This window comes from Choloepus didactylus, chromosome X (genome assembly GCF_015220235.1).
Source record: "Choloepus didactylus isolate mChoDid1 chromosome X, mChoDid1.pri, whole genome shotgun sequence".
NCBI classification, from domain to species: domain Eukaryota; kingdom Metazoa; phylum Chordata; class Mammalia; order Pilosa; family Megalonychidae; genus Choloepus; species Choloepus didactylus.
The window spans coordinates 89,001,398-89,024,907 of record NC_051334.1 but is presented as its reverse complement, the minus strand read 5'-3'; the positions used below and the strand labels follow the sequence as shown (position 1 = coordinate 89,024,907).

The window sequence follows — 23,510 nt, the reverse complement described above, 5'->3', positions numbered from 1 at the left end:
CTTTCACATCCCCCTTTTGGTCAAGAACATGTTCTCCATCCCATGATGCTGGATCTACATTCCTCCCCAGGAGTCATATTCCATGTTGCCAGGGAGATTCACTCCCCTGGGTGTAAAATCCTATGTACGGGGGGAGGGCAGTGATTTCACCTGTAGTGTTTTAAATGCAAGCACAGGAAGAGAGCAAATGATCTTCAAGTATCTCTATGAAATACTTGAAGTATTTCTAGTGCCTTGTATCTCTAAGAAATTCTGACAAAACTGAACAGGAAATAGCCATAGAAACTATGGAGAATTATCTCAATCAGCATGGTAGTTATTTTTTTATACCTTCCAACCTTCTCAAAAATTTAAAACGGATAAAAATTTGGTAGATAACTGGATTTTCAGAGCAAGGAAATGAGGTAAAATGCATTGAGGAGGGTCATATGGTATATAGGTCATCTCTTGAGGACAAGTGCCAAAGCTGAGTCCATAATAACATTAAATATTCTATTTTTTATTGACTCAATATTCCTGATTATTTTTATTTACTAAATGCTTAGTACAGTAATAATAATAATAACAATAATAATAATAATAATTCTTTTCAGTTTTACCAATACCTTTCATGTGCTGTATCTCATTAAATTCTCATTACCACCCAGTGAAGTAGGCAGGAGAGATACTACTACTATTTTTCACATGAAGGACTTCAGAATGGAAGATATTTAGTGATTTCCCTGGGTTTAACTGATTAGTAAGAACTGCCACAACTCTAAACAAAGTTTCCTGACTCCTATCCTAGTAGGCTTGTGCTTCCTACCCCAAGCTGAGATATATAATAAATATTATTCCCTAATCCAAAAATCCATATACAGTGCAATGCACTTAAAGCTAAAATTATATTGAATGTAATTTCTTGTTTATTTGATGATTAAGGAAGTCCAGGATTTTTCAACATCTAATTATTCACAACATTCTTTCAGGTCTAACCTTTAAATATCTTTAGACTCAGCCTTCTGTTGATTCCCATTGCCACTGCCCTAAACAATGCCACAGAGAAGGACACTCAGGGCTTTGCAGGATGAAAGGCAGGCAGACAGTGGAGGAATCAGGTCTGGTTGTTGTAAGGTGAGTGTGCTACTTTGGGTCAGGGGCCATTGTGTCAGCTTCATTTTAACACTCTCCTCCACTGCTTTCTCCTCCCCATCTTTTACTTCCTGCCTGGCCTTTTATGTCATCTTCTCCTTTACCTTGATGTTTACTTCTTCCCCTAACCTTTTGCCTCCTCTTTTTTACCATGCCCAGGATTAGGAAGAAAAGGCCTAAGTTACCATGGAAATACTTACCTGCCAAACTACAGGACAAGAACTTAGGTGGTAGCAGAGACAGTGGTCCATCTTCCCCAATTTATGACTGCACTTGAAGGCATGCAAGATGTTGGGATGAGAGTTGGAGGTGAATACAGAGCTAGGATCCTTGAATTTGATCCAGCTGCTATGAAGTACATAGATAAAGAAAATGAATGGAGGGATACTTTTATGGCCTATATGACAGTATCCTGGATGCCAGATATCCATGAAGAATGAAAAACCCTGAGATCTGATGGCATTGTTGCTTAGGTCCTCAAGTTGGAGCTGGGAATTACTATGTAGACAGATATCTGTGCAGGTTTTTCCTCAGTCTATGAATCTGTAAAAAAATGCCTTCAAACTTCAAAGAACACACTATCATAACCATTTTAAACAGAAAAGGGAAGTAATTGACTTAAGCAGCCATAAAGTCTCCTTCATGCTCTCCATTTCTGGACAGAGTTCCTCTGGCTCATTGACCATGCACTTCTTGAATTGTGGTATAACTTTAGACTTCAATGTGTTGTATCTGTCATGATCCTTTGCAGAATATGAGACACTGGAAACACACAGTGGATGAGTATATTGCAATTTCAAAGGAGAAACATGACTACAATATGAAGCATGTCCTTGGCGTGTTGTTCTGACATAACCATAACATTGAGAAGTCCCTTGATGACCTTCTCAATTTTACTCCCTTTCCAGATGAGTTGAGAGTGAAATACATAGTCCTATTTGAAAAAGCCTCTAGCTTTCAAGGAAAGGTTTCATAGGATTCAGCATATGCTTCTAGACAAAAGAATTGCAAGTCTTGTAAAATATTACTGTTACTGATGTGGCAAAACAAAAAACAAAAAGCAAAACTCTCCATCTAGGACAAGTTTGAAAGTTTGATGGATCCCAAAGTTTATAAACTAGCCAATAGACTGTGATGATGCTGTGGAAGAAGCACATCAAATGAATGAGAGTGATAGTGATTAGGATCCCATAAAAAGAATCCAGAATAAGGGTAATAAAAAACAACATGCCCCAACTGGCAAGATTGGACGAGGGAGGAGAGAGTATCAGTGTAAAACATCACCATCATTCTCAGTGTTCTAAGTTCTGTCTTCCTAAGGGCAGGTATTTAATCCAGAAATATATGGTGACTGTTTCCTGCAAAGCAGTCAACATTTTCCTGATATAACTGGGCATGGAGTTGATCTTTCTAAAATGTCAGATTCAGTATGTTAAGCAAGTAAGCAGTGCAAGTAACCAGAAAATGGAAAGTACAATTGAAGAATTCAAATATCCTATGTTAAATCAGAAAATTAATGCCCCTTAGGCCCCAGTTGAGTAGCTACTAGAAGTGCAATGTGCTTGAAAATATGGTAAACATTTTCAAGCTATTGCAGATACAATTGGCAACAAGGCTGTTGGCCAAGTGAAGAGGTTCTTTGTAAGCTGTCAGCATCAGTTGAATTTAGAGTAGGAAGCAGAGCAGGGGCCACATGCTTATAATGGTAATGCTTCTACTTTAGGAGATGTATTAGTCAGGGTTTTCCAAATAAGAAGAACCAACAGTATTTAAGTATATATAGATATTAAAAGATTTATTTTAAGGAATTGGCTCATAAAATTGTTGAGGTTGGCAAGTCCAAAGTCCATATGACCGTCTGGCAGACTGGAAACTCTGGTTGAAATTGTTCCTAGGTTTTCACCATAACAAGACTGTGCATATGCCTCCTTGTGTATATGTGTTTTTCTAGGATACATATTGTAAAATAGAATTAGACTATTTTAGACTATGCACAATTTTTGTTTTTAATGAATAATGCCAAATTACCATCTCAGGCAAATTTACCAGATATCTCCTCCTGCAAGCAGTGCATGTATGTATGTACATCCTTACACCCTTGTCAATATCTAATAATGTCTAATAATTAAATTTTCACCAACCAGATTGATGAATATTACATAATTTATGTTTGCATTTTCCCAATGACTAGTGAGGTTGAACATCATTTAATATGTTTGTTTCATATTATTCATATTTCCTATTCTTTGAAAAACCTGTATATTACATATTGTACTATAGAAATTGTTTGCATACTCTGGATTGCATATACAAATTATTATCTGTATCTGTATGGGTTCTTCCTAGGATATATGAGAACCCAACTCTGCTTATCTTAAGCAAATTGAGAAATTATTAGAGAGATATTATGGTCAAAATCTACTGGATTACCAGGCCTAGAAAGTCAGCCCAAACCAAGCAACTGTAGGCCCTTCCAGCAGTAAGCAGAGTAATGATCAAACAGCTGCTTCAATGATTAAAAACACCAACCATCTCCTCATTCTTGCATTACTTACAGCAGATTCTATGTCCTTGGAAAATATGTCCAAATGTCCAAGCATAAGTAACATGCTTACCCTCAGGCTCTACTGGGCCACAGAGGGGGATGATCTTACTTTTCAACTTCTGTAGTTTCCAGATGCCCATAAAGACTACTCACATTGTTGAATTCTCCCAACTGGAGATCATGGTCCCCCAGGCAGGTGATGTTGTAAGGAGATACTGGAAAAATAAAGCAATCTTGCCAATAAAATAATCCTCAGAGAGGGATCCTCATGTCCCCCAATAACCATTGTCGAGGGGTCATTAGCAGATTTACATGCATGTAAGATAGTATGAAAGTCATTATAAAGTCTAGAAAGAATTTCACAAACATTTATACAGTAAAATGAAAGAAAGAACAATTAAGATATCTCTTATCTCCTTGAGAAACAAATAGATGCATCTTTCAATTGTCTCTTTTATACCTCTTGATAGACTACTGTGTTAATACTGGAAGTATGGGCTTACAATTTGAAAAATCAGAAGGCTTACAACCATGCATTGTAAAATAAAAAACTTGGGCCTCTTAATAGGCCTATTGTATTTAAAAGGAGACACCAAAAGAAAAAGAAAAGGGAAAACAGTATATTCAACCTTTATAAACAAAGAAAATAATTTTAATTTTCCCTTACAGAGTACAACTAAAAATATGAAAAATATTCATTATATAACACCTTTTCCCTCCTAAGTCTTCTAAAATACCATATTTTATAATATATATGTTTTTCTACTGTTGAGATTTATTAAAATGTGTAAATGTATAGCTTTATTTGCTTACCAAAAAGTGCACGAGAGAAAATAAGTACATACAAAACAGCTGTGTGGCTTAAGATCACTTTCAAACATTCAACTACTTAGAAATAGTGGCCTCTAATATAGCACATTCAGTATTTGGATATTTAAATTGCTATATCAAGGTTAATATGATACCCCAATGCACCCCAAAGTACTTTGGGCAGAAAATAAAACAATGTATTTGCAAATTCCCCTTGAAGGAGTGGGGGAAATGTGGAAATATTAAACTTCTTTACCTGGGTAATTCCTGATATTCCCACAAGCATTAGGGAATCCAAATTTAATGTCAAGCCCTTGATCTTGGGGCTTGCCCTTATGAGACTTATTCTTCCAAGGGAGAAGCTAAGCCTTCTTATAATTATGCCTAAGAGTCACCACAAGGCAATCTCTTTTGTTGCTCAGATGTGGCCTCTTTCATTCAACTCTGCAAATAAACTCACTACACTCCCCTCTACATGGCACATGACTCCCAGGGGTGTAAGACTCCCTGGCAATAAGGGACAGGACTCCCAGTGATGAACCTGGTCCTGGCATTATGGGATTGAGAATGCCATCTTGACCAAAAGGGGGAAGAGAAATGAAACAAAATAAAGTTTCAGTGGCTAAGAGATCTCAAATAGAGTCAAGAGGTCAATATGGAGGCTATTCTTAAGATATTCCTTTTTAGTTTCCAGTGTGTTAGAATAGCTAGAAGGAAATACTTGAATCTGTTGCATGGTAATCTAGTAGATTTTATTCTTGATGATAAGTATATAACTATATAGCTTTTATCATGTGACAATGTGATAGTGAAACACACATTGACAGTCCCTTTAACCAGTGTATGGGAAGATGAGTGATAAAATAATGACAAAAATTATGTAAATAGTAGGGGGATAAGAGGTACAGGATGGCTTGGGTGTTCTTTGTGTCTTTTTAAATTTTTAAATTATATATACATATATTTATTTTGGAGTAATAGAAATGCTCAAAAATTGATTGTGGCAGTGAATGCAAACTATATGATAATACTGAGTGCCACTGATGGTATACTTTTGATGGATTATATGATGTGAGTATACTCAATAAAATTCTGTATAAAAATTGCTATGTCAGTTCTGTGCTTATAATGACCGAGTAGGAAGACAGGTGGAGAATTATGCCATATGTTCAGCCCCTACCATAAACATATAACCACAGGATTTTAGCTTGGACTACTTTGAGCTAATCAATAGATGTTCATGAGGTCACCATCTTGTTTAAATCTCAGTCATCTACTTCTTCCACCTAAAAGTAACATAATATGTGATTGAATAACACCCACAAGAACCTGAGCATTAAGGGTTAAGAGATAACATTTAAAAATCCAATAATTAAAAAAAATCATTTTAGCAAGAACACCCCATTTAAGACTGTGATGACGATAGGACTGAAAATGAACTGGGAAAGTTTCCACACTTATAAGGGGAAAATATTGTAGACATCAGATTTTAAGTGACAACAACAAACACTTACACTGCTTTGTTGCACTTATCTTCCTACTACCTACCAGACTGTGTAGGTGCTGATAAGGTGCTAGTATGACCCCAAAAAGCACCTAATATATTTGGCATGATCAACTTTAGCTTTGTGATGTGTTACTCTTCAGAAGACAGTTGTTTATTGTTGGGTGGACTTCAGTTTTTCATCAATATTAATTGCTTTCCTAGAACTTCAGTTTAAGAGGATATTTTCTATTCTATAGGAAGGATAAAGGTTTACCCATATGAAATTGTAACTACTGAAAAATTAGAGATGCTCCAGTACTGTGACTCCTTAGAGTATTTTTCCCATAAATCCTCTAGCACATGAAAGGAAGGTAATGCTGTTGGAAACCAGGAACAAAGTTGACTAAAAAGAGAATAAGAGGGTAAGGAGAGAAGAGACACCTCTCTTTCCCTCATTTGAAATAGCTAGCAAGAGACAGGGAAATGGATGTTCTTGCCTAGGGAGAAAATGCAGCTTCAGAAAGAGGAGAAGCCACATCTGTTAATTCCAAATTACCTAAGTAGAAGGTAGATTTGCTTCAGTTTTACTTTTAAAATTCTCTGTGATGATCTGCAGCATGATATCTTTTAAGAGTTGCCATTTCTACTACAGTCATTAGGTTTTACACCATAAAACAGAATGCCAAACAAATTTGAATGGTAAGGATTTGAAAATGTATTCAAAAAAATATGATCTGAGGAGATTATGGTGGCTGCATCTTCCAATCAGAGGGTACATAGTAGAGTGTTCTAGAAGGTTCTAGGTACACAATAGGCAAGGGCTCAATAGAGAAATGATTTCATTTACATTTATGCTTGAGAGTTTAGTTTCTGAATTTATTTAAACCCCTGGACACAGTTTAGGTTTAAATTAGGCAGAAAGTGAAAGGCATTTTACAAGTGGATGAGATGGCAAGAAATAAGGCAACAGATACTATGTCAAAGCAGGAACAAGGGCAGAAGTCAGGACATGTCTGGCTATTAGCTTTGTCCTTGACTGCTAAAGAAGTCAACTTTTTTGTTCCTGTGGATCAACAGCATAACAAGTTCAGAAGTTATGCAAATGGATTTTCAAAAGGATCCCTAGATACAGCAGAAGCTGTGCACTGAGGAGTCACAGGGGCTTGTCATGATGAACTGAAAGAGCCTTTAGAAAAAGTGTTCTCAAATACATTGTCAGCAGATTTGGTAACTGGCAGAGCATCTTGTCTGGGACCTGCATTTTGTGGTTCATTGTTCTTGCTCAACAGTTGATTAGCATAAAAGTCATTGTGGTCCCCATTATCTTGATGAATGCCAACTTTGCTGTTACAATTACTAAAGAACACCCTGGAAGTCCCAGAGTACATCTGTTCTCCCTTTCTTGCAGGTGGCTGCTGCTGTTGTAAGTCCTTAAATACTTCTTTCTCCTCCTAAACTTCTTTATCCCCCAGTGGGTCTAAGGCAGTGTAGGCATCATTGGAGATTTCTTGTGTAGCTGTTCTGTGAGGTGGCTGAGGAGGAGTGACTAGAAGAGAGGGGAGCCCAGAAGAGGACTGGGCTGACACAACAGGAGCTGAAAAACTATTATTCTAAAAAGGATTCCCCAAGGAGGTTATTGATGGCCAAGAATTAGCTATCATGATTGCTAAAGGGTCCCAAACAACAGGGGCTGGATGGTAAATTTGAGGTTTCAATGGATGAAGGCTGGTTTCAACCTGGAACAGCTGGGCTTGTGACAAAAATGAGCAGCTAACCAAATCCTGAATGTAGACCACCCATAATAGCTCCTGGGACCATTAAAGCAGACTGATTGAAGACAAAAGATGGTGAGGAGTTTCATGGTCCTGCCTGAGTGGGGCAACTGGTACAACACTTAGACCTGCAAGGGGCCCCATTGGGACAGAAACACTTATTTTGATGAGATCCAGAGGGCTTTGTCTATTGGGTTGCACGTTTTCTGGTCTGATGGAAACAAGTCCCTGGCTGAAGATGTTGAACTACTTAGGCCAGGAGTTATAGACATGTCCCCCCAAAAATCCATTTGGTCAATACCCAATTTCAATTTGTTAGCTTGGTCATCAAGAGTCAGGAGGCTCTCACTCCCATTGTTTACTGTTTTGTTGCCTTCTTCAGTCTTTTTCTATCCTTCTACCTTTTTCAATTATAGAGAACTTGAAAAAGATCTTTAAGATCAGTGACCCATGGCTAGTCTTGTTGCTCTGTTTTTATGGCAAAAATATTGGTGGTGGCCTTCTCCACACACATGACTGGATTCCCAGTTGTCTGCCACATCACTGGAAAGGAAAGAAATTTTATTCACTGGATGTTAATGATCTATTTCTCTAGATTTCTCATCAATTAATTTTATCCCAGAAAGAAAAATGTTGACCAATAACTTTTATTTTGTCCTTGAGACCAAGCAGACACTGCTATTCCCTTTAGTTTCATCATAGAATATTGGCTTATTTTATTCTTTCTTGTGTCTGGCATATAATCAAACCAATTAGCTTGGACTTGTATTTCACACTATTAACTTTAAACCTGGCCAAGAGATACTCAATATGGGAAGAAATCAGGCAGCAATTTCTGCCTATAGTGCACACTTAGCCAAATCAAATGACTTCTGGCACAGAAGTATCAAATGAACATAATCTACAGACACATGCTAGCTAGCACCTCTGTGATATGAGTATCATTTCCCCTTCCTGGCTCAAATCAATCTTTAAATTTTTGTCTTTTCTCTAATTTGATTTTATTTTTGTATCCTGTTTAGGTGGCCTTCCTTATTTCAAGGCCTTAAACCTATACCTGATATTTTTGGTAATGTGCTTGCAGTTTTGATACATAATGTGTATGTAACATAATACATATTGTGCTGGTTTGAATCCATTATGTGCCCCATAAAAAGCTATGTTCTTTAATGCAATCTTGTGGGGGCAGACCTATTGTAGGTGAGAATTCTGATTAGATTATTTCCATGAAGCTGTGAACCTGCCCATTCAAGCGGGCCTTAGTTTACTAGAATACTTAAGAGAGCTCAGAGAGAGAGAGAGAGAGAGAGAGAGAGAGAGAGAGAGAGAGAGAGAGAGAGAGAGCACACAGAACTGAAACAGACCAAGGCATTTGGAGATGCAGACAGAAGGACATTCGGAAATGCTAAGCTATGAGACGAAGCCCAGAGGTTGTCATGGAGAACCTAAGTGTGAACTGACAGACAATTAAAGAGAACTCCACTGGAATCAAAATCTGAAAGCAATGCAATCCAAGACGAAAACACCAGCAGATGCCAGCCCCATGCCTTCCCAGCAGACAGAGGTATTCTGGATGCCACTGGCCTTTCTTCAGTGAAGTTATCACCTTGTGGATGCCTTAGTTTGGACATGTCTATGGCCTTAGAACTGTTAATTTGTAAATTTGTAAATTTGTAACCTAATAAATCTCCTGTATAAAAGCCAATCCATTTCTGGTATTTTGCTTAACAGCAGATTTAATATTTGGTATCAGAGAAGTAGGTGGCTATGAGACACAAATACCAAAAATCCTGTAATAGCTTTATAAATGGATAAGGGGAATATTCTGGAAGAATTATGAGGAGCTCAATTGAAAATACCTAGACTGCTTTGCCTAAACTGTTGATAGAAATATGGACTCTAAAGATAGTTCTGATGAAGACTTAGAAATGATGCATACATTATTGAACACTGGAAGGAAGGTGATCCTTGTTTTAAAGTGGCACAGAATTTGGTTAAATTGAGTCAAGGAATATGGGGGAGGGAGAATATAAAAGCTATGAGCTAGGATATTTAGCTGAAGAGATTTCAAAATTAATGTGGAAAATACATCCTGGTTTCTCCTTCCAGCTTATAGTAAAATGTGAGAGGAAATAGATAAGCTGAGAATTAAAGTCTTCATTACTAAGAAACCAGAAACTGATGGTCTGGAAAACTCTGGGCTTCCTGAAAGTGAGAACACAGAGGATAGTGCCCCACATGAGGATTTAATGAAACCTGGTGTGCTGGATGAATGTAATATGTCCCCCAGAAAATGCCATATTCTTTGATGTAATCTTGTGGGGCAGACATATTAGTGGGGATTAAGTTGGAATATTTGGATTAGGTTGTTTGCTTGGAAATGTGCCCCACCCAACTGTAGGTGATAACTCTGATGAGATATTTCCATGGGGACATTGTCCCACCCATTCAGGTTGGGCCTTGATCAATGAAGCCATATAAATGAGCTGAAAAACAGAAGGAACTCAGTGCAGTTGTGAGTGACATTTTGAATAAGAGCTACAGCCAAGAGGGATACATTGAAGAAAGTACAGGAGTTGCAGATGAGAGACATTTTGATAGCCTTTGAAAGCAGACTCTTGCTCCAGAGAAGCTAAGACAAATACCCCAAGTGCAACTAAGAGTGACATTTTTGAGGAACTGCAGCCTAGTGAGGAATGTCCTGGGAGAAAGCCATTTTGAAACCAGAACTTTGGAGCAGAAACCAGCCATGTGCCTTCCCAGCTAACAGAGGTTTTCTGGACACCATTGGCCATCCTCCAGTGAAAGTACTTGATTGCTGGTGTGTTACCTTGGACACTTTATGGTCTTAAGATTGTAACTGTGTAAGCAAATAAACCCCCTTTTATAAAAGCCAATCCATCTCTTGTGTTTTGCATTCTGGCAGCATTAGCAAACTAGAAGACCTGACAATAGCCAGCCATATCAGTATAACCAGGACTGGAGATGATATTATCCAGGAAGTATTTGTGGTAAGTCATATTGTCTGATGGTTTTGGCTACTGGATGCTGCATGCCAAGCTGGCAATTTTTTTGTGAAATCTGTGTAAACAGGAACACTGCCATCCTGAACTAAAAGGGACAGAAAAGGGACATATTGAAGGAAAAATTTCTTCAAAGGCAGAACTGCAGAAATTGAGGTCTAGAGTCAAGAAACTTGGGTCAGGAGAGCAGACCCACCCAAGTATGTGGAAATGTGAGTTTGCCCTGGAGTTGAAGAGTGCTGCCACCTAAGTGTCCTCAGATGCCTGGGTAATTGAGAGAAGCATTGCCATTCCATTGTTGCAAAAGAGTGCTGGTGACCCAGGCCTCAGAGAGAGTGAAACACATTCCCCCAGTACTGAGGAGAACCTGGCCACCACCCCACTGTCCAGAGAGGGGACACCTTGGGCCCCAGAGATGGCATAGAGTCTTTTATGCCACCCCAATACTTGAGGAATGTGGGTCAAGAACAAGGTCACTCTCCAATGTGTGGATTTATTGGATCAACCACCAAAGTGTTTGAAGTTAGCAAGGCTGCTGCATAAGCATTTGTTAAGTGTGGGACTGCTACTCTCTCAAGCCCCAAGGGAAAAACATCATTCAGTAAATGATTCTCAGACTTTGAAATCTAATAGTGTTTGCCATGTGGATTTTAGGAACTGTTTATGTCCTCTGACTCCTGTTTCCTTTCAATTTTTCCCTATGGCAATGGGAATGTTTATTCTATGATAAATGCTTTTATGATAAACACTTTTATGAGAGAAATGTTTATGGACTTAGAAGTATAAGTTTATAATCTTATAAATCCTATTTATAAAAGTCAATACACTTCTGGTATTTTGCATGGTGACAGCTTTAGCAAACTGGAACACATATTAATAATTTATTCAAATTATTTTTGTGGATTGTGTTATGCAGAAGTGATATTAAAAGTATTTAACAATTTCTTTTTCTTCTCCTTTTTTTCCCCTCTGTCTTCCTGATCAATTTGCTCCTAAAATTATTAGATGGGTTCAAGCACAGAGAAGACAACAGTGGCAAACAAAGACAAATTGTTTACAAATGGGTACTGATCAAACACATAAATGTATTAAAGATAATGAAAATTATTTCTTATGGTTGGAGAAAGGAGTTACAAATAAAGAATAACCCTGTGTTTTTGGATTGGAATGGGTGTTATTGTGAACTCATAACAGTTTGTGGTAGATAGAAAATTGATACATAGATATATAAATATGTAAACGTGTGTGCATATACAGACATACATTACATAGATCTGACCCATGTAGGACATAGGTGTGACTTCCAAATGAAATGAGTACAAATGATACCCAGAATTTTGTTTCTGAATATCATTATCCAATTAAAGGAACATGTTTTTCTTGGAGAAATGGTTGGTTATGGGGATTCAGAGGGAGAATATAGAAGATGGGCCTGGAGCAACTGGTAATGCCATAAAGTAAGGAAATGATCAGAAAATGATCAGAACATGCCAAAGGAACAATGTCACCAACTTTAATGAACCCCTAACTGGCAAATTTAAAATAATTTGAGCACCAAAATGAACAATGACAATAACAAGTTATAATCTATTAAACAAAATAGGAAGCCACTAGTACAACTGATCAAATAAATAAATAAATAAATAAATAAATAAATAAATAAATAAATAACTTGATGTTTTGATGAGGAAAGTGATATTTACATAGTTTCAAAGTGTCCCCTCACAAAACAAATAAATTTAAAATTGAGAAGCCTGGTGCACACCATGTTAATCAAGTAATCAAGTGAACATTACCAGTCCAGGGACAAATTGAAATCATATATCTTTACAGTATGTGTGACAACATTGCATCTTTTTAGTTCTAGTCCTACCAGAGAAGAATAACTTGAATCTAATTATGTAGAAATATCAGACAATGCTGAATTTAGTAACATTTTACAAAATATCTGGCCTTCAGTCTTCAAAAGCCTCAAGGTCATGAAAGTCAAAGTAAGATTGAGGTACTCCTCTAGTTTTAAGGAGACTAAAGAGACACAACTAAAGGCATATACATGGGCAACACTTGAATAGGGTCTGATGATTAGGTGGTAGGAATGTATGAATGCCAGTTTTTTGATTTTGTTGGTATCATTATGATTATCCTAGGGAATGGCCATGACAGAAATAAACAAGTATTTGCAGGTGACAGAGAATAGTATTGATAACCCTCTAACTGCTCTGGAGAAAAACTGTACTTGAAACATTTCCATAGGTTTGACATTTACTTTTTAATAAAAATTATTTATTATTATGAAATAGGCTTCAACCAACAAGAATGGGCATCAATCATTAAAAATTGGTTCTTTTTGGTAAGATTTCAGCCCTGGTATGAGAGAGTAATCTATTTTACTTTTCCTCAAATGGATGGACAATTTCCCCAACATCATTAAATAAACAGACAACTCTTTTACCACATCTGAAATTTCATAATAAGCAAATATTAAATGTTCATATGTATAGTATAATTCTGGATTCTCTATTCCATTCCATTGACATATTTGTTTGTTCTTATGATGAGCTAGGTGATATAATATCCTGATTAATTGATATATTTTCTAAAATATATTAGAATCTGGTTGGGCAAGTTTTCCTTATAGTTTTGCTAAACAAAATTGTCTGGCTTATTTTTTTAGTTCTTTTCTTCTCTTGCAATTTTATTGAGATATAGTCACATACCATACAATCATCCGAAGTACACAATCAATTGTTCACAATATCATGATATAGTTGTGCATTCATTGCAATAATTAATTATTGAACATTTTCATTATACCAAAAAATAAGAAAAATAAAATAAAAGTAAAAAAGAACACCCAAAACATCCCGTCCAACAATCCTCCTATTATTTATTTAATTTTTATCCCCATTTTTCTACTCATCTGTCCATACACTGGATAAAGGGAATGTGAGCCACAAGGTTTTTGCAATCACATGGTCACACCATATACGTTAACTATACAATCATCTTCAAGAATTAAGGGTACTGGTTTGCAGTTCAACAGTTTCAAGTGTGTCATTTTAACTATTCTAATCCATTAAAAACTAAAATGAGATAACTATATAATGCATTAAGTCAAAAGCTGTTACAAGAGATAAAGGAGGACATTAATAAAAATACAAATCCACCAAGAAGTGATAACAGTCATATATATTTATACACCTAGCCATGTTTCCCCAAAATACATCAAGCAAACACTGGAAAATCTGAAGGGAGAAGTAGATACCTCTACAATAATAATTGGAGACTACAATATCTCACTTTCATCAAGATAGAACATATAATCAGAATACCAATAAAGAAATAGTGAACTTGAATGCTATGATGGCTGAAGTTTTGACTAATATATATAGAACATTACACCTCAAATCAGCAGGATACATATTTTTCTGAAGTGCACATGTGTCATTCTTTAGTATAGACCATATGTTGCATGACAAAATAGGTCTCAATAAACCAAAGATTGAAATTATAAAAGCATCTTCTCTGAGCTCAATAAAATGAAAGTGAACATTAAATAACAGTCAGAGAACAGGAAAATCCACAAACACATGAAAATTAACAACTCTTAACCAATTAATAAGTCTAATAAGAAACCACAAGGGAAACTAATAAATATCTTAGGGCAAATGGAAACAAGAACAGAACACATTGAAATTGTTGTGATTCAAGGAAGGTAGCTTTTAGAGGGAAATTTCTAGCCCTAAATACTTATGTTAAAAAAGAAAAAGAGCTACAAATAAAAACCTAACTGCACACTTAGAGGAACTAACATACTAACCCCAAAAATAAGCAGAAAGAAAGAAATAACAAAAGTTAGAGCAGTAATAAATGAAATAGAGAATAGAATACAACTGAGAGCAGCAACAAAAACATTAGTTGGTTATTTGAAAATATCAATAAAATTTACAAGTTGTTAGAAACACTGAGAAAAAAATTGAGAGGATGCAAATAAAATCAGAAATGAGAGGGAGGCATTTCTAGAGACACACCTAAATAAAAAGGATCATAGAAAGATCCTATGAACAATTGTATGCCAACAAATTAGACATACTGGATGAAATGGACAAATTTCTAGAATCACATGAACAACAAACACTGACTAAAGAAAAAATAGAGAACACCAGACACCAATTACAAATAAGAAGATTGAATAAGTCATCAAAAACTTCCCCAAAAAGAATAGACCATTTCAAGATTCCTTCACAGGTGAATTCTACCAATCATTCCAAGAAGAATTAATTCCAATCCTGCTCAAACACTTTCAAAAAATTGAACTCTTCTATGAGGCCAAGATCACCCTTATACCAAATCAGATAAAGATAATACAATTTCCCTTATGCTTGTAACTGCAAAAATCCTCAACATCATACTTGCAAATTGAATCCAACATTACATGGAAGAATTATGCAACATGATTTAGGGGGATTTTTCTCAGTTATGCATGGGTTGTTCCACATAAGAAAATCATTTAGTGTAAATACGCCAGTACAACAGACTGAAGCGAAGAAACCACATGGGTATATCTATGATGCAGAAATGCATTGACAAAATGTAGCATCCTTGCTTGTTAAAAACACTTAGAAAAATAGGAAGAGAATGAAATGTCTTCAACATAATGAAGGGAATATATTAAAAACAAATCGCTAGTAACATACTCAATGGTGAAAGACTTAAATCTTTCCCTCTAAGATCTGGAGCAAGACAAGGAAACCCAATGTCAATACTGTTATACAACATGGTACTGGGAAATCTAGCCAGAGAATTCAGCAAGAAAAGAAAGGCATCCAAAATTGGAAAAGAAAAGGTAAAACTTTCACTATTTACAAATGACATGATCCTACATGTGTAAACAATACAAAATCTACAATAAAGATGTTCAGTTTAATAAATGAATTCAGCAAAATGGTAGGGGACAAGATCAAAATGAAAAAAATCAGTAGTGTAAAGATAGTGGTTTGAGGAGATGTGGAATTTACTTAGTCCTCTAGGGTGACTAGTAAATAGCCAGAAACCACTAGAAAACAGTCTACAATTCTTTAGAAGACATCTGTGACCAAACACACATCATACACCAGCCTACAATGAGTGAAAGGGCTGAAAATGCAGCATAGAAATGTAAGTAAGTAAAGCCCCCCTAATGGCAGAGTCTGGCTCCCCTCCACCACTGGCATGGCAGGCTGAGTTGGAAAACATCCTGTGGGGAAAGGAAGAAGCCACCACTAGGAGGAAGGGCATGTAGTTCAACCAAGCTCCAATTGCAGTTTTAATTAACAAATTTGGACTACTGAATACAAGTTACAAACATGGATAAACCAGAGTAAGCAGGAAAGTAACCTTGAGGTCTCTCCTGGCAGAAGTGTCAGGGTTGATGAAAATAAATGAATAAATAAATACATAAATACATAAATAAATACATAAATAAAGACTTGCAGTTGGCTGAGTTTAGAATACTGGACAATGTATGTGTCCTAAGAAAAGTGGCACATATAACAGAGAATCAACTCCAGCTCTTGACTGTTGAAACTGGGGGTCCTGGGACTCGTTCTCAAAAAGAGATTTCTTTTTTTTTTTCAATTTGTTTTCTCTATTTCTAGTAGCTCATTAGAGAAAGCCTCAGGTATTTTCAATTGCCAGCAATGTCCCAGGCAAGGGTGGATTTAAGATAGTCAGAAAGACAAAGGAAGAAGTCAAGTGAAGGAGACAATTCCCTGAAGGGTGCATCTGACATAAGAAAAAGGGGGCCAGGTTCAAGTCCAAGTTGTCACCCTCCCTCAGAGAGTCCAGACTCCAGAACCTGGGGGAAAAGAAAAACATAAACAGATTAAGCTTCACTTCTGACTCAACCTCATTCACAGACAGGAACAGGATCTGCTGAGAATAAGTCACCACACCCTTTGTGTTTGTTGGGAGCTGCAGCTTGGAGAGCATCAACTGCTAGTCTGGACAGGAAAAACACAGAATCTAGAGGTCTCACAGGAAAGTCTGACAATGTGATAGGTTTCATCATCAGGGAAACTTGATACTGATTATACCCTCCTCCTGAGACCTGGGACTGTCTGGTCTGGGAAAATCTGATTTGGATAATCAAGGAAACCAGATGTCTAGACAATAAAAATTTATGAATCACACTAGGAAAAACAAACAGTATTTCTCATTCAGTATCTTAAATACATGTACCACTGCCTTCTCACCTTCCTGGTTTCTACTCAGTCAAAGGAAAAAAACATATACTTTGAATGAGATACAGGAGTTGAAATGGCCAATTAAGATGTTTAAACAAATATGGTAAATCATCTCAAAAATCAAATCAATGAGTTGAGGGAAGATATGGCAAAATAGATGAAAGATGTAAAGAAGACATGGGATGAACATAAGAAAGAACTCAAAAGTTTGAAAAACAAGTGGCAGAAATTATTGGAATGAAAGGCACAATAGAAGAGATGAAAAGCACAATGGAAACACACAACAGCATATTTGAAGAGGCAGAAGAAAGAATTCATGAACTAGAGGACAGATCATCAAAAACACAAAAGAAGAGAGGGAACAGAATGGAAAAATATGAGCAGGGTCTCAGGGAATAGAATGACAACAAAAGTGCATGAATATATATGTTATGGGTGTCCCAGAAGAAGAGAAGGGAAGAGGGGCAGAAAGAATAATGGAGGAAATAAGCACTGAAAGTTTCCCATCTGTAATGAAAGACATAAAAATTACAGATTCAAGAAGTGCAGCATACCCCAAACAGGGCATGTCTGAATAGATCCACTCCAAGATGCATAATCATTGGATTGTCAAATGTCACAGATTAAGAGAGAATTCTGAAAGGGGCAAGACAAAAGTGAAACATCACATACAAGGGAAGCTTGGTAAGACTATGTGAGGATCTCCCAGCAGAAACCATGGAAGCAAGAAAGTAGTGGTATGACATATTTAAGATACTGAAAGAGAAAAACTGCCAACCAAAAATTCTATATCTGGGAAAACTGTCTTTCAAAAATAGGGAGAGTTTAAAATATTTTCAGACAGACACTGAGAGAGTTTGTGGAAAAGATACCAGCTCTACAAAATATACTAAAGGGAGCACTACAAGCTGGTAGGAAAAGACAGGAGAGAGAGTTTTAGAGAAGAGTTTCTAAATGAAGAAAATCTGTAAAGTTAAAAAGAGGGAGAAAAAATAAATAAAATAAGATATGACATCTAAATTCCAAAAGACAAAATGGTAGACAGTAAACTTTATGTTGAGTGAAATTAGCCAGAAACAAAAGGATGAATACTGTACGGTCCTACTAATATGAACTAACCTTTATGAGAGAACTTTGAGAGTTAAATTTGAAAACAAAATTTATCAGGAGATAGAAAGAGGGTAGAGATTGGACACTTGATGCCAACAGAGTACAGAATATTCAACAGATTGATTGTATAGATCCAGAAATGATAGCAAAATACTGTGCAATCACAGCACAATATTGTAAATACTCTGAACAAAGCTGAGAGTGTGCATGGTTGAAAGATGAAGGCTGGAGACATGTGCAACATCAGATGGAAATGAAGAAGATAAAGACTGGGATTCTATAACTTAGCAAACCTGGAGTGGTCAGTGATGCTAAATACAAGTACAAATGTAAGAATGTTTTCCCATGATGGAGAACAAAATAATATCAACATTGTAAGTACTGAAAATTGGATGGTTTAAGAAAAAAATAAAATCAATGAAAACTTGGATCTATAGTTAAGAGTGACATTGTAGTATTCTTCCATTAATAGTAAAAATGGCAAAATACCAAAGCTAAACATCTATAAGATGGGGAAAATAAGGTACGGATATGTGATTCTTGGTGGCAGTGGTGTTGTCTGAACTTTTTATAGTGTTTTATTTAATTTAATTTTTTTCTTTTTTTGCTCATTTTTTTGGAATAATGAATTTGTTCATTGGCTAATTGTGGTGATGAATGAACAAGTATATGATGATACTGTGAACAATTGATTGCACATTCTGGATGATTGCATGGTATGTGAATATATCTCAATAAAATTAAAAGGGAAAACATAAACAGAGGGATGCAAGTGCAGGAGAAAATGTGAAAAAAGAAATTAACCTATTCCACTGTTGGTGGGGAAGTAGAATGCTGCAGTCCATCTGCAGGGCAGTGTTGTGGCTCAATAGGAAGTTATGTATGGGGTTGCTATATGGTTGTGCAAGCCTGTTATTGGGTATAAACTTGGAAGAACTGAAAGTAGAAGCAGAAATGGACATTTGATCCCTGGTGTTTACGGTGGCAGTAGTCATAATTTTCATTGGATGGAGGTGACCAAAGTTACCAGTATCTTGAATGATAAACAGAATGGTGAACTGTGGTGTGTACATAAAATGGAATATTTAATGATGGCCAGAGGGAATGAAGTTGTGAGTTATGCAACTAGGTGAATGGACCTTGAGGATATTATGTTGTGTGACATAAGCTGGAAGAGAAATGGCAAATATAACCCTTCTAGTATGGTCTATCTATAATGTGCAAACTCTGAGAATTGAATCTGAGTGCATAGGTTATCAGGGGAAGGTTAATTGTAAATGTTCCTAGATTGTAAGCTCTTACATCAGTCACATTTATTAAGGAGTTTTAATGGTTATCTCTAAATTCTGAGATGCTGTTTATGTAAAACCTGGTTGGTTCCTGGAACTTTGGGTACCTCTGTAACACTTGAGACTTAGAGCCAGAGTTCAGCAGCTATGAATGTCAGCATTACCCCATTCAACAACTGTTAAAGGAGCTGAAAAAGAGATCAGACTTTACTTAGATATGTGAACGAAATGGACTCGCTTTGAACTAAGATAAATCAGACAAAAAGGTACAGGTTGATATCGACTGTGTTTTAAAACTTCAACTTCTGTGTGAGATCAAAGGAAGATATGTTTATTTGTTGCAAAATCTATATTTTATGTGACATATTATATAATTTAACTTGTATGGTACTTTTATTCAAACACCATAATTGCATGGATCCTTGAATAATGATTGATATCTGGTTGTTTTGTAGAAGTTAGCATTAAGTCCTGATACTTCCCAGAGTAATTTTTGCAAAGAATAAAAAGTATTTGCAAAGCCTCCTTGAAGGACTGGGGGAAAATTTGGAAATATTAAACTTCCCATCCTGGAGAATTCCTGATATTTTAACCAGCTTTTGTGACTACCAGTTTACTGGGCCAAGTCCTTGATCTTTGGACTTTCACTTATGAAGCTTGTTAGTGCAAAGCAGAGGCTAAGCCTACTTGTTGTGCCTAAGAGTCAGCTTCAGAGAACCTCTTTTGTTGCTCAGATGTGGCCTCTCTTTAAGCCATCTTATCTGGTGGATTTGCTGCTTTCTTCCATATATGGGACATCACTCTCATGGATGTAAATTTTCCTGGAAATGTGGAACATGACTCTTAGTGATGAGCCTGCATGTGGCATTATATAATTGAGAAAGCCTTCTTGACCAAAATGGGGAAGGGGAAGAGAAATGAAACAAAACAAAGTTTCTGTGGCTGAGAGATTTCAAATGGAGTCAAGAGGTCATTCTAGTGGTTTTTCTTATGCATTATATAGATATCTCTTTTTACTTTTTAGTGCATTAGAATGGTTGGAAAGAAATACCTGAAATCATTGAATTGAACCCCAGTATCATTGATTCTTGAAGACAATCATAGAACTATATAGCTTGTATGATGTGACCATGTGATTCTGAAAATCTTGCAGCTCACACTCTCATCATACAGTGCATGGACAGCTGAGTAGAAAAATAGGAGAAAAATTAAATGGATTATAAAGGGGAGAGGAGTATAGGATGCTTTGTGTTTTCTTTCTTTCTTTAATTTTTATTTTTTATTTTTACTTTTATTCTTATTTTTATGTTTATTTTTTGGGGGATTAATGAAAATATTCAAAAATTGATTGTTGTGATGTATGCACAGCTATACCATGATACTGTGAACAATTAATTGTACAGTTTGGATGACTATGTGGGATGTGATCATATTTCAATAAAATTATATTTTTAAGACTCAGTAGTGTTTCTATGTACTACTAATGAGCAATCTGAGCAAGAAACAAGAAAAAAATTCCATTTACAATAACAAAAGGGACAAAATGTCTAGGAAAATATTTAACCAATGTTGTCAAGGACTCAAACAGATAATTACAAAACTAAAAATCAGAGAAAACCTAAATAAATGGAACTATATTCCATGTTCATTGATTGGAAGACTAAATATTATTAAGATGTCACCTATATCCAAATCCATTTAAAGACTTATTGCAACCCCATTCAAATTTAAAATAGCCCTCTTAGCAGATGCAAAAGCCAACCAACAAATTTATTTGGAACAGTAAATGGCACTAAATAGCCAAAAACATCTTGAAAAAGAAAAAAGAAGTTGATGGACTTACACTTTCCAAATTTAAATATCATTATGAAGCAACAGTGGTCAAAATAGAATGGCATAAAAGGGGCAATTCAGCAAGAAGAAATAACAATCGTAAATGTCTATGCACCCAACCAAGGTGCCACAAAATACATGAGAGAAACACTGGCAAAACTAAAGGAAGCAATTGATGTTTCCACAATAATTGTGGGAGACTTCAACATATCACTCTCTCCTATAGATAGATCAACCAGACAGAAGACCAATAAGGAAATTGAAAACCTAAACAATCTGATAAATGAATTAGATTTAACAGACATATACAGGACATTACATTCCAAATCACCAGGATACACATACTTTTCTAGTGCTCACGGAACTTTCTCCAGAATAGATCATATGCTGGGACATAAAACAAGCCTCAATAAATTTAAAAAGATTGAAATTATTCAAAGCACATTCTCTGACCACAATGGAATACAATTAGAAGTCAATAACCATCAGAGACTTAGAAAATTCACAAATACCTGCAGGTTAAACAACACACTCCTAAACAATCAGTGGGTTAAAGAAGAAATAGCAAGAGAAATTGCTAAATATATAGAGATGAATGAAAATGAGAACACAACATACCAAAACCTATGGGATGCAGCAAAAGCAGTGCTAAGGGGGAAATTTATAGCACTAAATGCATATATTAAAAAGGAAGAAAGAGCCAAAATCAAAGAACAAATGGATCAACTGAAGAAGCTAGAAAATGAACAGCAAACCAATCCTAAACCAAGTAGAAGAAAAGAAATAACAAGGATTAAAGCAGAAATAAATGACATAGAGAACAACAACAACAAAAAAACAGAGAGGATAAATATCACCAAAAGTTGGTTCTCTGAGAAGATAAAAAAGATTGACAAGCCCCTAGCTAGAATGACAAAAGCAAAAAGAGAGAAGACCCATATAAACAAAATAATGAATGAAAAAGTTGACATAACTGCAGATTCCAAAGAAATTAAAAAAATATATAAAACGATAATATGAACTCTATGGCAACAGACAGGATAATGTAAAGGAAATGGACAATTTCCTAGAAACACATGAACAATCTAGACCAACCACAGAAGAAACAGAAGACCTCAACCAACCCATCACAAGCAAAGAGATCCAATCAGTCATCAAAAATCTTCCCACAAATAAATGTCCAGGGCCAGATGGCTTCACAGGGGAATTCTACCAAACTTTCCAGAAAGAACTGACACCAATCTTACTCAAACTCTTTCAAAACATTGAAGAAAAGGGAACACTACCTAACTCATTTTATGAAGCTAACATCAATCTAATACCAAAACCAGGCAAAGATGCTACAAAAAAGGAAAACTACCGGCCAATCTCCCTAATGAATATAGATGCAAAAATTCTCAACAAAATACTTGCAAATCGAATCCAAAGACACGTTAAAAAAATCATACACCATGACCAAGTGGGGTTCATTCCAGGCATGCAAGGATGGTTCAACATAAGAAAAACAATCAATGTATTACAACACATTAAAAACTCGAAAGGGAAAAATCAATTGATCATCTCAATAGATGCTGAAAAAGCATTTGACAAAATCCAACATCCCTTTTTGATAAAAACACTTCAAAAGGTAGGAATTGAAGGAAACTTCCTCAACATGATAAAGAGCATATATGAAAAACCCACAGCCAGCATAGTACTCAATGGTGAGAGACTGAAAGCCTTTCTTCTAAGATCAGGAACAAGACAAGGATGCCAGCAGTCACCACTGTTATTCAACGTTGTGCTGGAAGTGCTAGCCAGGGCAATATGGCAAGACAAAGAAATAAAAGGCATCCAAATTGGAAAAGAAGAAGTAAAACTGTCATTGTTTCCAGATGATATGATCTTATATCTAGAAAACCCTGAGAAATCGACAATACAGCTACTAGAGCTAAAAAACAAATTTAGCAGAGTAGCAGCATACAAGGTTAATGCACATAAGTCAGTAATGTTTCTATATGCTAGAAATGAACAAACTGTAGAGACACTCAAGAAAAAGATACCATTTTCAATAGCAACTAAAAAAATCAAGTACATAGAAATAAACTTAACCAAAGATGTAAAAGACCTATACAAAGAAAACTACATAACTCTACTAAAAGAAATAGAAGGGGACCTTAAAAGCTGGAAAAATATTCCATGTTCATGGATAGGAAGGCTAAATGTCATTAAGATGTCAATTCTACCCAAACTCATCTACAGATTCAATGCAATCCCAATCAAAATTCCAACAACCTACTTTGCAGAC

At 36.0% G+C, this 23,510-nt stretch overlaps 2 pseudogenes; one reads left to right on the top strand and one right to left on the bottom strand.

Moving 5' to 3' along the window:
- The first annotated feature begins 1,412 nt into the window (after positions 1-1,412).
- LOC119522242 lies at positions 1,413-2,805 on the top strand (annotated as a pseudogene).
- A 5,024-nt stretch (positions 2,806-7,829) lies between these two features.
- The window catches only part of LOC119522241, a 102,465-nt pseudogene continuing 86,784 nt past the window's right edge, over positions 7,830-23,510 (bottom strand).